General features: G+C 43.4%; 1 long non-coding RNA gene across 14 annotated transcripts in view; it reads right to left on the minus strand.

Moving 5' to 3' along the window:
• Nucleotides 1–21053, minus strand: part of LOC142475477 (uncharacterized) — a 62416-nt gene that overhangs the window by 17490 nt on the left and 23873 nt on the right. For 7 of the 14 annotated variants that reach the window (XR_012790948.1, XR_012790950.1, XR_012790947.1 and 4 more), the window contains 13 exons: nt 19873–19983; nt 17355–17474; nt 16239–16334; nt 14690–14793; nt 13338–13448; nt 10820–10939; nt 9704–9799; nt 8156–8259; nt 6817–6927; nt 4299–4418; nt 3183–3278; nt 1635–1738; nt 293–403 (listed from right to left, as the gene is read on the minus strand). This is a non-coding gene — a long non-coding RNA (uncharacterized LOC142475477). The remainder of the gene's footprint in view (nt 1–292; nt 404–1634; nt 1739–3182; nt 3279–4298; nt 4419–6816; nt 6928–8155; nt 8260–9703; nt 9800–10819; nt 10940–13337; nt 13449–14689; nt 14794–16238; nt 16335–17354; nt 17475–19872; nt 19984–21053) is intronic. The other 7 variants (XR_012790951.1, XR_012790955.1, XR_012790956.1 and 4 more) reach the window with 6 other exon arrangements.

Here is a 21053-nt window from a genome sequence, read left to right on the forward strand (position 1 = left end):
AGACACATGCAAAGGTAGGGGAAGGAAAGAGGAGAACATGTGGATAAAAGCAGGAGTGTGGAAGTTAGAGAAATTAGAAAAGTTTAACAGAGGAGTGAGGAAACAGCAAGCAGAAAGAACAAGAGAGAGGTTACATTGGGATGACGTTCTGTGGTAAAGAGAAAATGCTAGGAGAGAGCTTTCAAATATTAGAGGACATGAATTGAGGGAGCAAATGTATAAATCAAAACCTGAGGGGGAGGTATAGCACGAAAGCTTGCACAGCAGATTATAGTCTTAATGTTGCGTGTACCTGTCAGGGTATTCAAGAAGTTAAATTCTCACAAGTGCAGAGTTCATGATGAAATGCTGAATCTAGTCCCCCTCCAATTTAATTTTAATATAACTTTTCCATTCTTCATTACTGCAAAAAGCAAACAAAACAAAACCACATTGCATTACTATTTTCAAAATGGATTGAATGGCATATTCAACAGTGACTGTGTGATGCCAATATTCCCCACTCACTCGTAGTGAAGCACATATTGTACTAGTGTTGAAAGTAGGCCGGTAGAGTCAGGTACGCAGTACTGATAAAACAATAAGTGCCCGTCGTAAGTACCAGCTCCGCAACAGTGCGGGCATCACATTAGTGACGTGGATGAACATATATGGATAAGCCCATATTAAGGCATCACGTGACCAGAGCCGTCACTGACTGGGTATACGTAAAGACGCAGGGAGATGCAAGGAAAGGGAGGGAGAGAGACAGGGAGAAGATGTGAAACGGAGGAAGGCACGGATGGAGGGAGTTCTTCCGAGCTTCTGCGGGCCTCTCTCTTTCACTGGTGCATGCCGGGAGCTGGTCCCAACATCCACAAAGTGTGTGTGTATTATTGGTTGTATTTTATGGGGGTAGGAGGGTAGTGTGTATATTGTGTGTGTGGGAGTATTATATTGTGTGTAGAGGTGCAGAGGAGAGTACTAGATTGTGTATCTTGTGTAAGGGTGTTGTGTATATTGTGTTTGGAGCTATAATATTATTGGGGAGATTAGTATTGAGGAGGTATTATAGTGTGTATTGTGGGGAGTATTAGTGTGTGTATTGTTTGTGGGTGACAGATGCTGGGGTTATGCAGCAATCCCTGCACTGAGGTCCGAGGCGGCTCTGCATCGCTCGCACACACTGTGGATGACCAAGCATGTGCCCATGATAATCATGGCCTTAGAGGGATGAGTGTGTCAGAGCCTAGAAGGGGCATATATATGATGGAGGAGGGAGGAGGAGGAGGGAGGAGGAGGAGATGATAGCATTGTAAAAGTTAACAAGATAGTTAGTTTAAGCAGAAAGTGAGGAGAGGTTAGAGATAAGGGTAGATGTCAGAGGAGAGAGTTCAATTAAGCTGAGGTATCGAGTAGGACAGGGGTGAGGGGAATGAGAGGTGGTGGATGATGAGAGCAGAAGAGGTCATGTACAAATAGACCTTGTTAGTCAGAGAGCAGTCATTCCAGAGGGCACGTGAGAAGTGAAGAGTAAAGTGAGACATGGAATGTGGATTACATTAGATGGGTTAATACGCTTAGCAGGGAGGTGGAGAGAGAGAGGCAAGAGGCAGAGAGTGGTGCAGGGGTTGAGGAAGAGATGTTGCATGTACCTTATCAGAACATTAAAGAACATCAATTCACACTGGTGCAGAGTTGATGATGAATCCAGTTCACCTCCAATTCAATTTTAACAGAAATGTTTCATTCTTCATTACTGAAAAAAAAGAAAAGTAAAAAACATTTCATTACTATTTTCAAAATGGATTGAATTCCCCCAACAATGACTATGTGTTACCAATATATCCCTCTCAGTCCCACTGCAGCATATACTGTACCAGTGTGAAAGTAGGAAGGTACACAGTACCGGTAAAACAATACGTGCCGGTACTATGCACCATATGAATTATAAGGGGATGTAAATCTCCCAGTCTCTCTCCATATCCGCAACAGAGCGGGCTCCGGTCAGTGGCATGGATGCCCATATATGGGTATGCTCATATTTGGGCATCCCATGTCACTGACCGGAGCCGGCTCTGAGTATAGGGATATATGCGGAGACGCAGAGGTGCAAGGAAATGGGAGGAGGCACGGTGAGAAACAGGGAGAGACCACAGGAAGATAGAGGGCAACAACTTCCACAAGGTACTTGTATGGGTATAATTGTTTGTATTTTGTGCAGAGGGGGTAATTTCAGATAAAATACAATTCTCCACCCTCTACGAAACAATTCCACTTTGTTCAGTAAGCCAGAAAGTCTTGGTCCCATGTGGACTGAATTTAATGCAAATAAGGTCCTTAATACACAAGTAAAGAATAAAGTTACTTATTCTCTACTGTAAGAAGTGCCACATTGCCCACTATTTGGGTCCTGTGCCCAGATTGTGACCATGCATGGCAGAGGTGAGATTCCCCCAACTCCAATTTGCTACACTCTCCAAGAGAGATAATTGTGATCAGAGGTGGAACTAGGGGAGGGTGTGAGCAGGGTCACTGCCCAGGGAGTAACCTGACTGGGGGCACGGAAATCTCATTTAGTGCATATGTTGCGGCACTGCATTGATTGACCGGTCAATCTGCACTGCTGCCTGTCACAGTGACATCCTGATCGGGCACTGTGATCAGCTATAGCACTGACCCAGGTGAGATAGTTCAGCACTTTACAAGGAGGGAACAGATGTTGTGGGTGACAGATGCTGGAGGTAGGCCAAGACTGTTGGCCAGAGTAACGTGGAGACTTACTGCACTCTGCATGCCCATCCTCTCCCTGACATCAGGGGAAGGAAGTGGCCCTGGGGTGTGTGTAGGTATGCCAGATGTCAGTGTATGCATAAGTAAGTATGCCTGTGTAGTGGGAGGTGTAGGGGCGTTAAGCTGGAGGACTTAAAACAGGCACAAAAGCACATAGATACCTCTGATTATACCGCACCAAATGCTGATAATATCATGCTGTAGCTGCACTTTACAGAAGATGATGCAGATGTCATCATTGGTTGGTGGGTTCATTAAATCAATCCATCATATCATAACCACACTGTGCATATGATGTACTGAATCAGTAACACCAGGAAGACATCTCCATGTTAGGAGTAGAGTTGAAGTTAACAGAATATGTCCAGCACTGTGGTGTGCAGCCCATAAATAATAATTGTGCACATTACCAGAACAACATACTGTCAACTGCAAGATCATTTTGCTGCTTGTAGCGTATGCTCATCCTGTACAGTGTTGTAGTAGATCCGTCTCTTCAGTGTTCACTGCAACAAAAGTAAGACATTGCATTAATATTACAGACGTTTGGGGGCTGAAATCTCACTTCGCTGCGGACAATTTCCCTTTGCATAAGATTCTTGTGATTATGTCAATGATGATCAATAACTGCATCATAACACAGCCGCTCTATACAGAAGATGTACTTGCTCTCATTGGTCATTGAGGTAATACGTCACACAATGTACAGATATAGCAAGGATTATTTCTCCCACTTGTGCATTATGGCATTATGATGGGAAATGTTGTGAGATTCTGCATTATCAGCATCACTGAATCTTTTGGAAATTAAGTGATATTCTATGTTTTAATGCAATATTATGGGTGATCAGCCGGTAAAATAATAATAGCTTGCTGTATCTGTAGCCATGCTCTACCCATGATGTGCTGAACCAATGACTGCAGAGAGATTCAGAGTGCTAAACATGACTGGAACGCATCTCTGAATAATGGGCAGCAAAGCAGTGCAGAATAGGAGGTGAAAGTATTTAAAATGGAAGATCCTTAGCAGCTGTGTGGAGAGTAGACAGTACAGACTGACCAAGTAAATGGTAAAAGGAGTAACTTCAACATTACTTGGCTTTGTTCTCCACATTGAAGCTTTCCTCCTCTTTAAATCACTAATACTGATGCCATGTGTAACCTGTACTGAGAGTTATATAATCTACTGGCCTAGATGAAACCATATGATGCAAACAGGATCCATCCCACTCCAGATTCATAGAATTGAACCACCTCAACCTTTCATAACAATCACATAGAACTGCAGCTGTGCGCTACTGCACATGTTCTTGTTATGAATGGTAGTAGATGTGGTCCTTGGGTCTTTACTTCATACTGTAGCCACCCTCTACTCATGATGTATTGAATCAACGAAAACTTGCATGGTTCAGATCACAGGAAGGGGTAGAGTAGAGATGAAAATATTCAATGTGAAACCCGTAGCAGCCGGATTGTGTGGAGTCAATAAAACGACAAATACTAAATGGTAAATGAGAAATATACACATTGCTTATCTGTCTCTGTGTAGTAATTTTCCTTCTCTTCAACTGTCCTTCAAATTTTCTCTTTTGCAAGAAAAGGAACACATGGCTTCAATATTCACTTCTGTTCTGCAGTCATCCCTCCTGAAATAAAAGTTAAGCATTGCATTGTTATTATGATAATACATACAATAAACCTTGCTCCAAACCATTTGATGCAAAGCAAATCCACCTCCCACCCACAGCTGTGCTCCTTCTAGAGCATGCATGTCAAACTCCAGTCCTCGAGGGTCCCAAACAGGCCAGGTTTTCAGTAGGGATATCCTGAAAACCTGGCCTGTTTGCTGCCCTCGAGGACTGGAGTTTGACATCCTTGTTCTTGAGCTTCTACCACGCAAGTCATCCATGTGAGTGACACTGTACTGCAGTCCTGGTCTGTACACAATCTACTGAATCAATGACATCACACTGTAAAGGCAATCTACAAGATGTATTAGTTGTCCACACTTCCGAAATGTTACTTTTATGTCCAAATCACTTATTCCCATGACCTGATATTTGTATTTGTTATTTATAGGATTGTCACAAAGAGTTGATGAGGTCACCAAATGATAGTATGTAGAGAGAAAGAGAGATCTCAGAACAGAGCCCTGATGTATACCCACAGACAGATCAATAGAAGACGAAGACATGTTAGCAACAGAGATGGAGAATGTGTGACAGGAAAGTTATGATGAAAACCAGGATAGAACTGTGTTACGGATACCAAGAGAGAGTTTAGAATATGAAGGAGGAGAGTGATTGAGAGCATCAAACGCAGCAGATAGATCAAGTAGGATTAGTAGGGAAAAGTGACCTTGGGAATTTGCTTTAAGCACAGTCTGTAGAACGAGCTGTACGAAAGGCAGGTTGTAAAGGATCCAGGAGGGAATGTGATTTAAGAATGTTGACATTCTAGCAATTAGGAGACAAACAGCAGGAGGGATACAGGGCGGTAGTTAGTAAGGCACATAGGGTGTAGGTTGTTTCTGAGAAAAGGGTGACCACTACAGGCTTAAAGTAAGAGGGTAAAGAGCCAGAGAATAGGGAGGAATTGAAGATGTGGGTGAGAGTGGGGACTAAGAGATGCAGTAAGGTGTGAGGGGATACGATCTAGAGGGCATGTGGTAGAGGGAGAAGAGAAGATGATTAGCTTCCAGCTCTGTAAGAGAAGAAAAGGAGTCAAATGCAGAAGGAGAATTAGGTAGAAGGAGAGAAGGGGGAAGGGACAGAAGGAATCTCCTTGTGGGTGGCATCCACCTTGCCTCTGAAGTAGTCAAATGCTTGAGGAGAAGTGAAGGAAGGATGGCAAGTGTGAGGAGAAGGTTAGTGGAGGGAGTCAAATACAGGGAAAAAAAGACAGCGTAAATTAAATTTGAGTGTTGATGAATGTGAAAAAAAAGTAGTGTGGTTTGGCCCCAGAGAGCAGCTTTATACAGGACTGGAGACATTTTTACTGTAGAAAAATCAAATATCAATTGTGTGATTTCCTTCATAGGCATTAAGAACAGCGAGTGGAAGTGTGATGAACATGTTTGGGAATTTAGCCAAGGGTGTGGGCTAGAGGGACAAGTGTGTCAGAGCCTAGAGGGGGCATATAGATAGGAGGATAGCATTGTAAGAGTTAATAAGATTGTTAGTTTAAGCGGAAAGAGAGAGAGAGCAGAGAGGTTAGAGTAGATGTCAGAGGAGAGTTTAATTAAGCAGAGGCAAATCAGTGGGACAGGTAAGATGGGGTGAGGGGAATGACTGATTGTGAATGATGAGAGCAGAAGAGGTCATGTACAACTAGAGCCTTGTTAGTCAGAGAACGGACATTCCAGATGGCATAGGAGAAGGGAAGAGAAAAGTAAGGAAAGGAATGTGGATTACATTAGATAGGTTAACACTCTTAGCAGGGAGGCAGAGGCAGGGAGGCCCGATGTGTATATGAGCAGGTTCAAGATTATAAGAGATATCCCACACATCAGCAAACATAGAAGGAGATACAGAGATAGGTGTAGAGAGAGACAGAGATAGCTCTATGTAGAGAGAGAGGGACGTAGAGAGAATGAGACAGATAGGCGCAGAGAGAGGGGGCGCAGAGAGAGGAGGCGCCAAAAGAGGGGGAGCAGAGAGAAGGGGCACAGAGAATAGGATATTAAAGAGTGCTTTTCATTGAGCAGTGCAGAAATAGCTGCAATAGAGGTCTGTACAAATGGTGCAGTGTGTAGACACATGCAAAGGTAGGGGAAGGAAAGAGGAGAACATGTGGATAAAAGCAGGAGTGTGGAAGTTAGAGAAATTAGAAAAGTTTAACAGAGGAGTGAGGAAACAGGAAGCAGAAAGAACAAGAGAGAGGTTACATTGGGATGACGTTCTGTGGTAAAGAGAAAATGCTAGGAGAGAGCTTTCAAATATTAGAGGACATGAATTGAGGGAGCAAATGTATAAATCAAAACCTGAGGGGGAGGTATAGCACGAAAGCTTGCACAGCAGATTATAGTCTTAATGTTGCGTGTACCTGTCAGGGTATTCAAGAAGTTAAATTCTCACAAGTGCAGAGTTCATGATGAAATGCTGAATCTAGTCCCCATCCAATTTAATTTTAATATAACTTTTCCATTCTTCATTACTGCAAAAAGCAAACAAAACAAAACCACATTGCATTACTATTTTCAAAATGGATTGAATGGCATATTCAACAGTGACTGTGTGATGCCAATATTCCCCACTCACTCGTAGTGAAGCACATATTGTACTAGTGTTGAAAGTAGGCCGGTAGAGTCAGGTACGCAGTACTGATAAAACAATAAGTGCCCGTCGTAAGTACCAGCTCCGCAACAGTGCGGGCATCACATTAGTGACGTGGATGAACATATATGGATAAGCCCATATTAAGGCATCACGTGACCAGAGCCGTCACTGACTGGGTATACGTAAAGACGCAGGGAGATGCAAGGAAAGGGAGGGAGAGAGACAGGGAGAAGATGTGAAACGGAGGAAGGCACGGATGGAGGGAGTTCTTCCGAGCTTCTGCGGGCCTCTCTCTTTCACTGGTGCATGCCGGGAGCTGGTCCCAACATCCACAAAGTGTGTGTGTATTATTGGTTGTATTTTATGGGGGTAGGAGGGTAGTGTGTATATTGTGTGTGTGGGAGTATTATATTGTGTGTAGAGGTGCAGAGGAGAGTACTAGATTGTGTATCTTGTGTAAGGGTGTTGTGTATATTGTGTTTGGAGCTATAATATTATTGGGGAGATTAGTATTGAGGAGGTATTATAGTGTGTATTGTGGGGAGTATTAGTGTGTGTATTGTTTGTGGGTGACAGATGCTGGGGGTATGCAGCAATCCCTGCACTGAGGTCCGAGGCGGCTCTGCATCGCTCGCACACACTGTGGATGACCAAGCATGTGCCCATGATAATCATGGCCTTAGAGGGATGAGTGTGTCAGAGCCTAGAAGGGGCATATATATGATGGAGGAGGGAGGAGGAGGAGGGAGGAGGAGGAGATGATAGCATTGTAAAAGTTAACAAGATAGTTAGTTTAAGCAGAAAGTGAGGAGAGGTTAGAGATAAGGGTAGATGTCAGAGGAGAAAGTTCAATTAAGCTGAGGTATCGAGTAGGAAAGGGGTGAGGGGAATGAGAGGTGGTGGATGAGAGCAGAAGAGGTCATGTACAAATAGACCTTGTTAGTCAGAGAGCAGTCATTCCAGAGGGCACGTGAGAAGTGAAGAGTAAAGTGAGACATGGAATGTGGATTACATTAGATGGGTTAATACGCTTAGCAGGGAGGTGGAGAGAGAGAGGCAAGAGGCAGAGAGTGGTGCAGGGGTTGAGGAAGAGATGTTGCATGTACCTTATCAGAACATTAAAGAACATCAATTCACACTGGTGCAGAGTTGATGATGAATCCAGTTCACATCCAATTCAATTTTAACAGAAATGTTTCATTCTTCATTACTGAAAAAAAAGAAAAGTAAAAAACATTTCATTACTATTTTCAAAATGGATTGAATTCCCCCAACAATGACTATGTGTTACCAATATATCCCTCTCAGTCCCACTGCAGCATATACTGTACCAGTGTGAAAGTAGGAAGGTACACAGTACCGGTAAAACAATACGTGCCGGTACTATGCACCATATGAATTATAAGGGGATGTAAATCTCCCAGTCTCTCTCCATATCCGCAACAGAGCGGGCTCCGGTCAGTGGCATGGATGCCCATATATGGGTATGCTCATATTTGGGCATCCCATGTCACTGACCGGAGCCGGCTCTGAGTATAGGGATATATGCGGAGACGCAGAGGTGCAAGGAAATGGGAGGAGGCACGGTGAGAAACAGGGAGAGACCACAGGAAGATAGAGGGCAACAACTTCCACAAGGTACTTGTATGGGTATAATTGTTTGTATTTTGTGCAGAGGGGGTAATTTCAGATAAAATACAATTCTCCACCCTCTACGAAACAATTCCACTTTGTTCAGTAAGCCAGAAAGTCTTGGTCCCATGTGGACTGAATTTAATGCAAATAAGGTCCTTAATACACAAGTAAAGAATAAAGTTACTTATTCTCTACTGTAAGAAGTGCCACATTGCCCACTATTTGGGTCCTGTGCCCAGATTGTGACCATGCATGGCAGAGGTGAGATTCCCCCAACTCCAATTTGCTACACTCTCCAAGAGAGATAATTGTGATCAGAGGTGGAACTAGGGGAGGGTGTGAGCAGGGTCACTGCCCAGGGAGTAACCTGACTGGGGGCACGGAAATCTCATTTAGTGCATATGTTGCGGCACTGCATTGATTGACCGGTCAATCTGCACTGCTGCCTGTCACAGTGACATCCTGATCGGGCACTGTGATCAGCTATAGCACTGACCCAGGTGAGATAGTTCAGCACTTTACAAGGAGGGAACAGATGTTGTGGGTGACAGATGCTGGAGGTAGGCCAAGACTGTTGGCCAGAGTAACGTGGAGACTTACTGCACTCTGCATGCCCATCCTCTCCCTGACATCAGGGGAAGGAAGTGGCCCTGGGGTGTGTGTAGGTATGCCAGATGTCAGTGTATGCATAAGTAAGTATGCCTGTGTAGTGGGAGGTGTAGGGGCGTTAAGCTGGAGGACTTAAAACAGGCACAAAAGCACATAGATACCTCTGATTATACCGCACCAAATGCTGATAATATCATGCTGTAGCTGCACTTTACAGAAGATGATGCAGATGTCATCATTGGTTGGTGGGTTCATTAAATCAATCCATCATATCATAACCACACTGTGCATATGATGTACTGAATCAGTAACACCAGGAAGACATCTCCATGTTAGGAGTAGAGTTGAAGTTAACAGAATATGTCCAGCACTGTGGTGTGTAGCCCATAAATAATAATTGTGCACATTACCAGAACAACATACTGTCAACTGCAAGATAATTTTGCTGCTTGTAGCGTATGCTCATCCTGTACAGTGTTGTAGTAGATCCGTCTCTTCAGTGTTCACTGCAACAAAAGTAAGACATTGCATTAATATTACAGACGTTTGGGGGCTGAAATCTCACTTCGCTGCGGACAATTTCCCTTTGCATAAGATTCTTGTGATTATGTCAATGATGATCAATAACTGCATCATAACACAGCCGCTCTATACAGAAGATGTACTTGCTCTCAATGGTCATGGAGGTAATACGTCACACAATGTACAGATATAGCAAGGATTATTTCTCCCACTGGTGCATTATGGCATTATGATGGGAAATGTTGTGAGATTCTGCATTATCAGCATCACTGAATCTTTTGGAAATTAAGTGATATTCTATGTTTTAATGCAATATTATGGATGATCAGCCGGTAAAATAATAATAGCTTGCTGTATCTGTAGCCATGCTCTACCCATGATGTGCTGAACCAATGACTGCAGAGAGATTCAGAGTGGTAAACATGACTGGAACGCATCTCTGAATAATGGGCAGCAAAGCAGTGCAGAATAGGAGGTGAAAGTATTTAAAATGGAAGATCCTTAGCAGCTGTGTGGGGAGTAGACAGTACAGACTGACCAAGTAAATGGTAAAAGGAGTAACTTCAACATTACTTGGCTTTGTTCTCCACATTGAAGCTTTCCTCCTCTTTAAATCACTAATACTGATGCCATGTGTAACCTGTACTGAGAGTTATATAATCTACTGGCCTAGATGAAACCATATGATGCAAACAGGATCCATCCCACTCCAGATTCATAGAATTGAACCACCTCAATCTTTCATAACAATCACATAGAACTGCAGCTGTGCGCTACTGCACATGTTCTTGTTATGAATGGTAGTAGATGTGGTCCTTGGGTCTTTACTTCATACTGTAGCCACCCTCTACTCATGATGTATTGAATCAACGAAAACTTGCATGGTTCAGATCACAGGAAGGGGTAGAGTAGAGATGAAAATATTCAATGTGAAACCCGTAGCAGCCGGATTGTGTGGAGTCAATAAAACGACAAATACTAAATGGTAAATGAGAAATATACACATTGCTTATCTGTCTCTGTGTAGTAATTTTCCTTCTCTTCAACTGTCCTTCAAATTTTCTCTTTTGCAAGAAAAGGAACACATGGCTTCAATATTCACTTCTGTTCTGCAGTCATCCCTCCTGAAATAAAAGTTAAGCATTGCATTGTTATTATGATAATACATACAATAAACCTTGCTCCAAACCATTTGATGCAAAGCAAATCCACCTCCCACCCACAGCTGTGCTCCTTCTAGAGCATGCATGTCAAACTCCAGTCCTCGAGGGTCCCAAACAGGCCAGGTTTTCAGTAGGGATATCCTGAAAACCTGGCCTGTTTGCTGCCCTCGAGGACTGGAGTTTGACATCCTTGTTCTTGAGCTTCTACCACGCAAGTCATCCATGTGAGTGACACTGTACTGCAGTCCTGGTCTGCACACAATCTACTGAATCAATGACATCACACTGTAAAGGCAATCTACAAGATGTATTAGTTGTCCACACTTCCGAAATGTTACTTTTATGTCCAAATCACTTATTCCCATGACCTGATATTTGTATTTGTTATTTATAGGATTGTCACAAAGAGTTGATGAGGTCACCAAATGATAGTATGTAGAGAGAAAGAGAGATCTCAGAACAGAGCCCTGATGTATACCCACAGACAGATCAATAGAAGACGAAGACATGTTAGCAACAGAGATGGAGAATGTGTGACAGGAAAGTTATGATGAAAACCAGGATAGAACTGTGTTACGGATACCAAGAGAGAGTTTAGAATATGAAGGAGGAGAGTGATTGAGAGCATCAAACGCAGCAGATAGATCAAGTAGGATTAGTAGGGAAAAGTGACCTTGGGAATTTGCTTTAAGCACAGTCTGTAGAACGAGCTGTACGAAAGGCAGGTTGTAAAGGATCCAGGAGGGCATGTGATTTAAGAATGTTGACATTCTAGCAATTAGGAGACAAACAGCAGGAGGGATATAGGGCGGTAGTTAGTAAGGCACATAGGGTGTAGGTTGTTTCTGAGAAAAGGGTGACCACTACAGGCTTAAAGTAAGAGGGTAAAGAGCCAGAGAATAGGGAGGAATTGAAGATGTGGGTGAGAGTGGGGACTAAGAGATGCAGTAAGGTGTGAGGGGATACGATCTAGAGGGCATGTGGTAGAGGGAGAAGAGAAGATGATTAGCTTCCAGCTCTGTAAGAGAAGAAAAGGAGTCAAATGCAGAAGGAGAATTAGGTAGAAGGAGAGAAGGGGGAAGGGACAGAAGGAATCTCCTTGTGGGTGGCATCCACCTTGCCTCTGAAGTAGTCAAATGCTTGAGGAGAAGTGAAGGAAGGATGGCAAGTGTGAGGAGAAGGTTAGTGGAGGGAGTCAAATACAGGGAAAAAAAGACAGCGTAAATTAAATTTGAGTGTTGATGAATGTGAAAAAAAAGTAGTGTGGTTTGGCCCCAGAGAGCAGCTTTATACAGGACTGGAGACATTTTTACTGTAGAAAAATCAAATATCAATTGTGTGATTTCCTTCATAGGCATTAAGAACAGCGAGTGGAAGTGTGATGAACATGTTTGGGAATTTAGCCAAGGGTGTGGGCTAGAGGGACAAGTGTGTCAGAGCCTAGAGGGGGCATATAGATAGGAGGATAGCATTGTAAGAGTTAATAAGATTGTTAGTTTAAGCGGAAAGAGAGAGAGAGCAGAGAGGTTAGAGTAGATGTCAGAGGAGAGTTTAATTAAGCAGAGGCAAATCAGTGGGACAGGTAAGATGGGGTGAGGGGAATGACTGATTGTGAATGATGAGAGCAGAAGAGGTCATGTACAACTAGAGCCTTGTTAGTCAGAGAACGGACATTCCAGATGGCATAGGAGAAGGGAAGAGAAAAGTAAGGAAAGGAATGTGGATTACATTAGATAGGTTAACACTCTTAGCAGGGAGGCAGAGGCAGGGAGGCCCGATGTGTATATGAGCAGGTTCAAGATTATAAGAGATATCCCACACTTCAGCAAACATAGAAGGAGACACAGAGATAGGTGTAGAGAGAGACAGAGATAGCTCTATGTAGAGAGAGAGGGACGTAGAGAGAATGAGACAGATAGGCGCAGAGAGAGGGGGCGCAGAGAGAGGAGGCGCCAAAAGAGGGGGCGCAGAGAGAGGGGGCACAGAGAATAGGATATTAAAGAGTGCTTTTCATTGAGCAGTGCAGAAATAGCTGCAATAGAGGTCTGTAAAAATGGTGCAGTGTGTAGACACATGCAAAGGTAGGGGAAGGAAAGAGGAGAACATGTGGATAAAAGCAGGAGTGTGGAAGTTAGAGAAATTAGAAAAGTTTAACAGAGGAGTGAGGAAACAGCAAGCAGAAAGAACAAGAGAGAGGTTACATTGGGATGACGTTCTGTGGTAAAGAGAAAATGCTAGGAGAGAGCTTTCAAATATTAGAGGACATGAATTGAGGGAGCAAATGTATAAATCAAAACCTGAGGGGGAGGTATAGCACGAAAGCTTGCACAGCAGATTATAGTCTTAATGTTGCGTGTACCTGTCAGGGTATTCAAGAAGTTAAATTCTCACAAGTGCAGAGTTCATGATGAAATGCTGAATCTAGTCCCCCTCCAATTTAATTTTAATATAACTTTTCCATTCTTCATTACTGCAAAAAGCAAACAAAACAAAACCACATTGCATTACTATTTTCAAAATGGATTGAATGGCATATTCAACAGTGACTGTGTGATGCCAATATTCCCCACTCACTCGTAGTGAAGCACATATTGTACTAGTGTTGAAAGTAGGCCGGTAGAGTCAGGTACGCAGTACTGATAAAACAATAAGTGCCCGTCGTAAGTACCAGCTCCGCAACAGTGCGGGCATCACATTAGTGACGTGGATGAACATATATGGATAAGCCCATATTAAGGCATCACGTGACCAGAGCCGTCACTGACTGGGTATACGTAAAGACGCAGGGAGATGCAAGGAAAGGGAGGGAGAGAGACAGGGAGAAGATGTGAAACGGAGGAAGGCACGGATGGAGGGAGTTCTTCCGAGCTTCTGCGGGCCTCTCTCTTTCACTGGTGCATGCCGGGAGCTGGTCCCAACATCCACAAAGTGTGTGTGTATTATTGGTTGTATTTTATGGGGGTAGGAGGGTAGTGTGTATATTGTGTGTGTGGGAGTATTATATTGTGTGTAGAGGTGCAGAGGAGAGTACTAGATTGTGTATCTTGTGTAAGGGTGTTGTGTATATTGTGTTTGGAGCTATAATATTATTGGGGAGATTAGTATTGAGGAGGTATTATAGTGTGTATTGTGGGGAGTATTAGTGTGTGTATTGTTTGTGGGTGACAGATGCTGGGGGTATGCAGCAATCCCTGCACTGAGGTCCGAGGCGGCTCTGCATCGCTCGCACGCACTGTGGATGACCAAGCATGTGCCCATGATAATCATGGCCTTACAGGGATGAGTGTGTCAGAGCCTAGAAGGGGCATATATATGATGGAGGAGGGAGGAGGAGGAGGGAGGAGGAGGGAGGAGGAGGAGATGATAGCATTGTAAAAGTTAACAAGATAGTTAGTTTAAGCAGAAAGTGAGGAGAGGTTAGAGATAAGGGTAGATGTCAGAGGAGAGAGTTCAATTAAGCTGAGGTATCGAGTAGGACAGGGGTGAGGGGAATGAGAGGTGGTGGATGATGAGAGCAGAAGAGGTCATGTACAAATAGACCTTGTTAGTCAGAGAGCAGTCATTCCAGAGGGCACGTGAGAAGTGAAGAGTAAAGTGAGACATGGAATGTGGATTACATTAGATGGGTTAATACGCTTAGCAGGGAGGTGGAGAGAGAGAGGCAAGAGGCAGAGAGTGGTGCAGGGGTTGAGGAAGAGATGTTGCATGTACCTTATCAGAACATTAAAGAACATCAATTCACACTGGTGCAGAGTTGATGATGAATCCAGTTCACCTCCAATTCAATTTTAACAGAAATGTTTCATTCTTCATTACTGAAAAAAAAGAAAAAGTAAAAAACATTTCATTACTATTTTCAAAATGGATTGAATTCCCCCAACAATGACTATGTGTTACCAATATATCCCTCTCAGTCCCACTGCAGCATATACTGTACCAGTGTGAAAGTAGGAAGGTACACAGTACCGGTAAAACAATACGTGCCGGTACTATGCACCATATGAATTATAAGGGGATGTAAATCTCCCAGTCTCTCTCCATATCCGCAACAGAGCGGGCTCCGGTCAGTGGCATGGATGCCCATATATGGGTATGCTCATATTTGGGCATCCCATGTCACTGACCGGAGCCGGCTCTGAGTATAGGGATATATGCGGAGACGCAGAGGTGCAAGGAAATGGGAGGAGGCACGGTGAGAAACAGGGAGAGACCACAGGAAGATAGAGGGCAACAACTTCCACAAGGTACTTGTATGGGTATAATTGTTTGTATTTTGTGCAGAGGGGGTAATTTCAGATAAAATACAATTCTCCACCCTCTACGAAACAATTCCACTTTGTTCAGTAAGCCAGAAAGTCTTGGTCCCATGTGGACTGAATTTAATGCAAATAAGGTCCTTAATACACAAGTAAAGAATAAAGTTACTTATTCTCTACTGTAAGAAGTGCCACATTGCCCACTATTTGGGTCCTGTGCCCAGATTGTGACCATGCATGGCAGAGGTGAGATTCCCCCAACTCCAATTTGCTACACTCTCCAAGAGAGATAATTGTGATCAGAGGTGGAACTAGGGGAGGGTGTGAGCAGGGTCACTGCCCAGGGAGTAACCTGACTGGGGGCACGGAAATCTCATTTAGTGCATATGTTGCGGCACTGCATTGATTGACCGGTCAATCTGCACTGCTGCCTGTCACAGTGACATCCTGATCGGGCACTGTGATCAGCTATAGCACTGACCCAGGTGAGATAGTTCAGCACTTTACAAGGAGGGAACAGATGTTGTGGGTGACAGATGCTGGAGGTAGGCCAAGACTGTTGGCCAGAGTAACGTGGAGACTTACTGCACTCTGCATGCCCATCCTCTCCCTGACATCAGGGGAAGGAAGTGGCCCTGGGGTGTGTGTAGGTATGCCAGATGTCAGTGTATGCATAAGTAAGTATGCCTGTGTAGTGGGAGGTGTAGGGGCGTTAAGCTGGAGGACTTAAAACAGGCACAAAAGCACATAGATACCTCTGATTATACCGCACCAAATGCTGATAATATCATGCTGTAGCTGCACTTTACAGAAGATGATGCAGATGTCATCATTGGTTGGTGGGTTCATTAAATCAATCCATCATATCATAACCACACTGTGCATATGATGTACTGAATCAGTAACACCAGGAAGACATCTCCATGTTAGGAGTAGAGTTGAAGTTAACAGAATATGTCCAGCACTGTGGTGTGTAGCCCATAAATAATAATTGTGCACATTACCAGAACAACATACTGTCAACTGCAAGATCATTTTGCTGCTTGTAGCGTATGCTCATCCTGTACAGTGTTGTAGTAGATCCGTCTCTTCAGTGTTCACTGCAACAAAAGTAAGACATTGCATTAATATTACAGACGTTTGGGGGCTGAAATCTCACTTCGCTGCGGACAATTTCCCTTTGCATAAGATTCTTGTGATTATGTCAATGATGATCAATAACTGCATCATAACACAGCCGCTCTATACAGAAGATGTACTTGCTCTCATTGGTCATTGAGGTAATACGTCACACAATGTACAGATATAGCAAGGATTATTTCTCCCACTTGTGCATTATGGCATTATGATGGGAAATGTTGTGAGATTCTGCATTATCAGCATCACTGAATCTTTTGGAAATTAAGTGATATTCTATGTTTTAATGCAATATTATGGGTGATCAGCCGGTAAAATAATAATAGCTTGCTGTATCTGTAGCCATGCTCTACCCATGATGTGCTGAACCAATGACTGCAGAGAGATTCAGAGTGCTAAACATGACTGGAACGCATCTCTGAATAATGGGCAGCAAAGCAGTGCAGAATAGGAGGTGAAAGTATTTAAAATGGAAGATCCTTAGCAGCTGTGTGGAGAGTAGACAGTACAGACTGACCAAGTAAATGGTAAAAGGAGTAACTTCAACATTACTTGGCTTTGTTCTCCACATTGAAGCTTTCCTCCTCTTTAAATCACTAATACTGATGCCATGTGTAACCTGTACTGAGAGTTATATAATCTACTGGCCTAGATGAAACCATATGATGCAAACAGGATCCATCCCACTCCAGATTCATAGAATTGAACCACCTCAACCTTTCATAACAATCACATAGAACTGCAGCTGTGCGCTACTGCACATGTTCTTGTTATGAATGGTAGTAGATGTGGTCCTTGGGTCTTTACTTCATACTGTAGCCACACTCTACTCATGATGTATTGAATCAACGAAAACTTGCATGGTTCAGATCACAGGAAGGGGTAGAGTAGAGATGAAAATATTCAATGTGAAACCCGTAGCAGCCGGATTGTGTGGAGTCAATAAAACGACAAATACTAAATGGTAAATGAGAAATATACACATTGCTTATCTGTCTCTGTGTAGTAATTTTCCTTCTCTTCAACTGTCCTTCAAATTTTCTCTTTTGCAAGAAAAGGAACACATGGCTTCAATATTCACTTCTGTTCTGCAGTCATCCCTCCTGAAATAAAAGTTAAGCATTGCATTGTTATTATGATAATACATACAATAAACCTTGCTCCAAACCATTTGATGCAAAGCAAATCCACCTCCCACCCACAGCTGTGCTCCTTCTAGAGCATGCATGTCAAACTCCAGTCCTCGAGGGTCCCAAACAGGCCAGGTTTTCAGTAGGGATATCCTGAAAACCTGGCCTGTTTGCTGCCCTCGAGGACTGGAGTTTGACATCCTTGTTCTTGAGCTTCTACCACGCAAGTCATCCATGTGAGTGACACTGTACTGCAGTCCTGGTCTGCACACAATCTACTGAATCAATGACATCACACTGTAAAGGCAATCTACAAGATGTATTAGTTGTCCACACTTCCGAAATGTTACTTTTATGTCCAAATCACTTATTCCCATGACCTGATATTTGTATTTGTTATTTATAGGATTGTCACAAAGAGTTGATGAGGTCACCAAATGATAGTATGTAGAGAGAAAGAGAGATCTCAGAACAGAGCCCTGATGTATACCCACAGACAGATCAATAGAAGACGAAGACATGTTAGCAACAGAGATGGAGAATGTGTGACAGGAAAGTTATGATGAAAACCAGGATAGAACTGTGTTACGGATACCAAGAGAGAGTTTAGAATATGAAGGAGGAGAGTGATTGAGAGCATCAAACGCAGCAGATAGATCAAGTAGGATTAGTAGGGAAAAGTGACCTTGGGAATTTGCTTTAAGCACAGTCTGTAGAACGAGCTGTACGAAAGGCAGGTTGTAAAGGATCCAGGAGGGAATGTGATTTAAGAATGTTGACATTCTAGCAATTAGGAGACAAACAGCAGGAGGGATACAGGGCGGTAGTTAGTAAGGCACATAGGGTGTAGGTTGTTTCTGAGAAAAGGGTGACCACTACAGGCTTAAAGTAAGAGGGTAAAGAGCCAGAGAATAGGGAGGAATTGAAGATGTGGGTGAGAGTGGGGACTAAGAGATGCAGTAAGGTGTGAGGGGATACGATCTAGAGGGCATGTGGTAGAGGGAGAAGAGAAGATGATTAGCTTCCAGCTCTGTAAGAGAAGAAAAGGAGTCAAATGCAGAAGGAGAATTAGGTAGAAGGAGAGAAGGGGGAAGGGACAGAAGGAATCTCCTTGTGGGTGGCATCCACCTTGCCTCTGAAGTAGTCAAATGCTTGAGGAGAAGTGAAGGAAGGATGGCAAGTGTGAGGAGAAGGTTAGTGGAGGGAGTCAAATACAGGGAAAAAAAGACAGCGTAAATTAAATTTGAGTGTTGATGAATGTGAAAAAAAAGTAGTGTGGTTTGGCCACAGAGAGCAGCTTTATACAGGACTGGAGACATTTTTACTGTAGAAAAATCAAATATCAATTGTGTGATTTCCTTCATAGGCATTAAGAACAGCGAGTGGAAGTGTGATGAACATGTTTGGGAATTTAGCCAAGGGTGTGGGCTAGAGGGACAAGTGTGTCAGAGCCTAGAGGGGGCATATAGATAGGAGGATAGCATTGTAAGAGTTAATAAGATTGTTAGTTTAAGCGGAAAGAGAGAGAGAGCAGAGAGGTTAGAGTAGATGTCAGAGGAGAGTTTAATTAAGCAGAGGCAAATCAGTGGGACAGGTAAGATGGGGTGAGGGGAATGACTGATTGTGAATGATGAGAGCAGAAGAGGTCATGTACAACTAGAGCCTTGTTAGTCAGAGAACGGACATTCCAGATGGCATAGGAGAAGGGAAGAGAAAAGTAAGGAAAGGAATGTGGATTACATTAGATAGGTTAACACTCTTAGCAGGGAGGCAGAGGCAGGGAGGCCCGATGTGTATATGAGCAGGTTCAAGATTATAAGAGATATCCCACACATCAGCAAACATAGAAGGAGACACAGAGATAGGTGTAGAGAGAGACAGAGATAGCTCTATGTAGAGAGAGAGGGACGTAGAGAGAATGAGACAGATAGGCGCAGAGAGAGGGGGCGCAGAGAGAGGAGGCGCCAAAAGAGGGGGCGCAGAGAGAGGGGGCACAGAGAATAGGATATTAAAGAGTGCTTTTCATTGAGCAGTGCAGAAATAGCTGCAATAGAGGTCTGTACAAATGGTGCAGTGTGTAGACACATGCAAAGGTAGGGGAAGGAAAGAGGAGAACATGTGGATAAAAGCAGGAGTGTGGAAGTTAGAGAAATTAGAAAAGTTTAACAGAGGAGTGAGGAAACAGCAAGCAGAAAGAACAAGAGAGAAGTTACATTGGGATGACGTTCTGTGGTAAAGAGAAAATGCTAGGAGAGAGCTTTCAAATATTAGAGGACATGAATTGAGGGAGCAAATGTATAAATCAAAACCTGAGGGGGAGGTATAGCACGAAAGCTTGCACAGCAGATTATAGTCTTAATGTTGCGTGTACCTGTCAGGGTATTCAAGAAGTTAAATTCTCACAAGTGCAGAGTTCATGATGAAATGCTGAATCTAGTCCCCCTCCAATTTAATTTTAATATAACTTTTCCATTCTTCATTACTGCAAAAAGCAAACAAAACAAAACCACATTGCATTACTATTTTCAAAATGGATTGAATGGCATATTCAACAGTGACTGTGTGATGCCAATATTCCCCACTCACTCGTAGTGAAGCACATATTGTACTAGTGTTGAAAGTAGGCCGGTAGAGTCAGGTACGCAGTACTGATAAAACAATAAGTGCCCGTCGTAAGTACCAGCTCCGCAACAGTGCGGGCATCACATTAGTGACGTGGATGAACATATATGGATAAGCCCATATTAAGGCATCACGTGACCAGAGCCGTCACTGACTGGGTATACGTAAAGACGCAGGGAGATGCAAGGAAAGGGAGGGAGAGAGACAGGGAGAAGATGTGAAACGGAGGAAGGCACGGATGGAGGGAGTTCTTCCGAGCTTCTGCGGGCCTCTCTCTTTCACTGGTGCATGCCGGGAGCTGGTCCCAACATCCACAAAGTGTGTGTGTATTATTGGTTGTATTTTATGGGGGTAGGAGGGTAGTGTGTATATTGTGTGTGTGGGAGTATTATATTGTGTGTAGAGGTGCAGAGGAGAGTACTAGATTGTGTATCTTGTGTAAGGGTGTTGTGTATATTGTGTTTGGAGCTATAATATTATTGGGGAGATTAGTATTGAGGAGGTATTATAGTGTGTATTGTGGGGAGTATTAGTGTGTGTATTGTTTGTGGGTGACAGATGCTGGGGGTATGCAGCAATCCCTGCACTGAGGTCCGAGGCGGCTCTGCATCGCTCGCACGCACTGTGGACGACCAAGCATGTGCCCATGATAATCATGGCCTTAGAGGGATGAGTGTGTCAGAGCCTAGAAGGGGTATATATATATAATGGAGGAGGGAGGAGGAAGGAGGAGGAGGGAGGAGGAGATGATAGCATTGTAAAAGTTAACAAGATAGTTAGTTTAAGCAGAAAGTGAGGAGAGGTTAGAGATAAGGGTAGATGTCAGAGGAGAGAGTTCAATTAAGCTGAGGTATCGAGTAGGACAGGGGTGAGGGGAATGAGAGGTGGTGGATGATGAGAGCAGAAGAGGTCATGTACAAATAGACCTTG

Source organism: Ascaphus truei, unplaced genomic scaffold, assembly GCF_040206685.1.
Source record: "Ascaphus truei isolate aAscTru1 unplaced genomic scaffold, aAscTru1.hap1 HAP1_SCAFFOLD_1240, whole genome shotgun sequence".
NCBI lineage: Eukaryota > Metazoa > Chordata > Amphibia > Anura > Ascaphidae > Ascaphus > Ascaphus truei.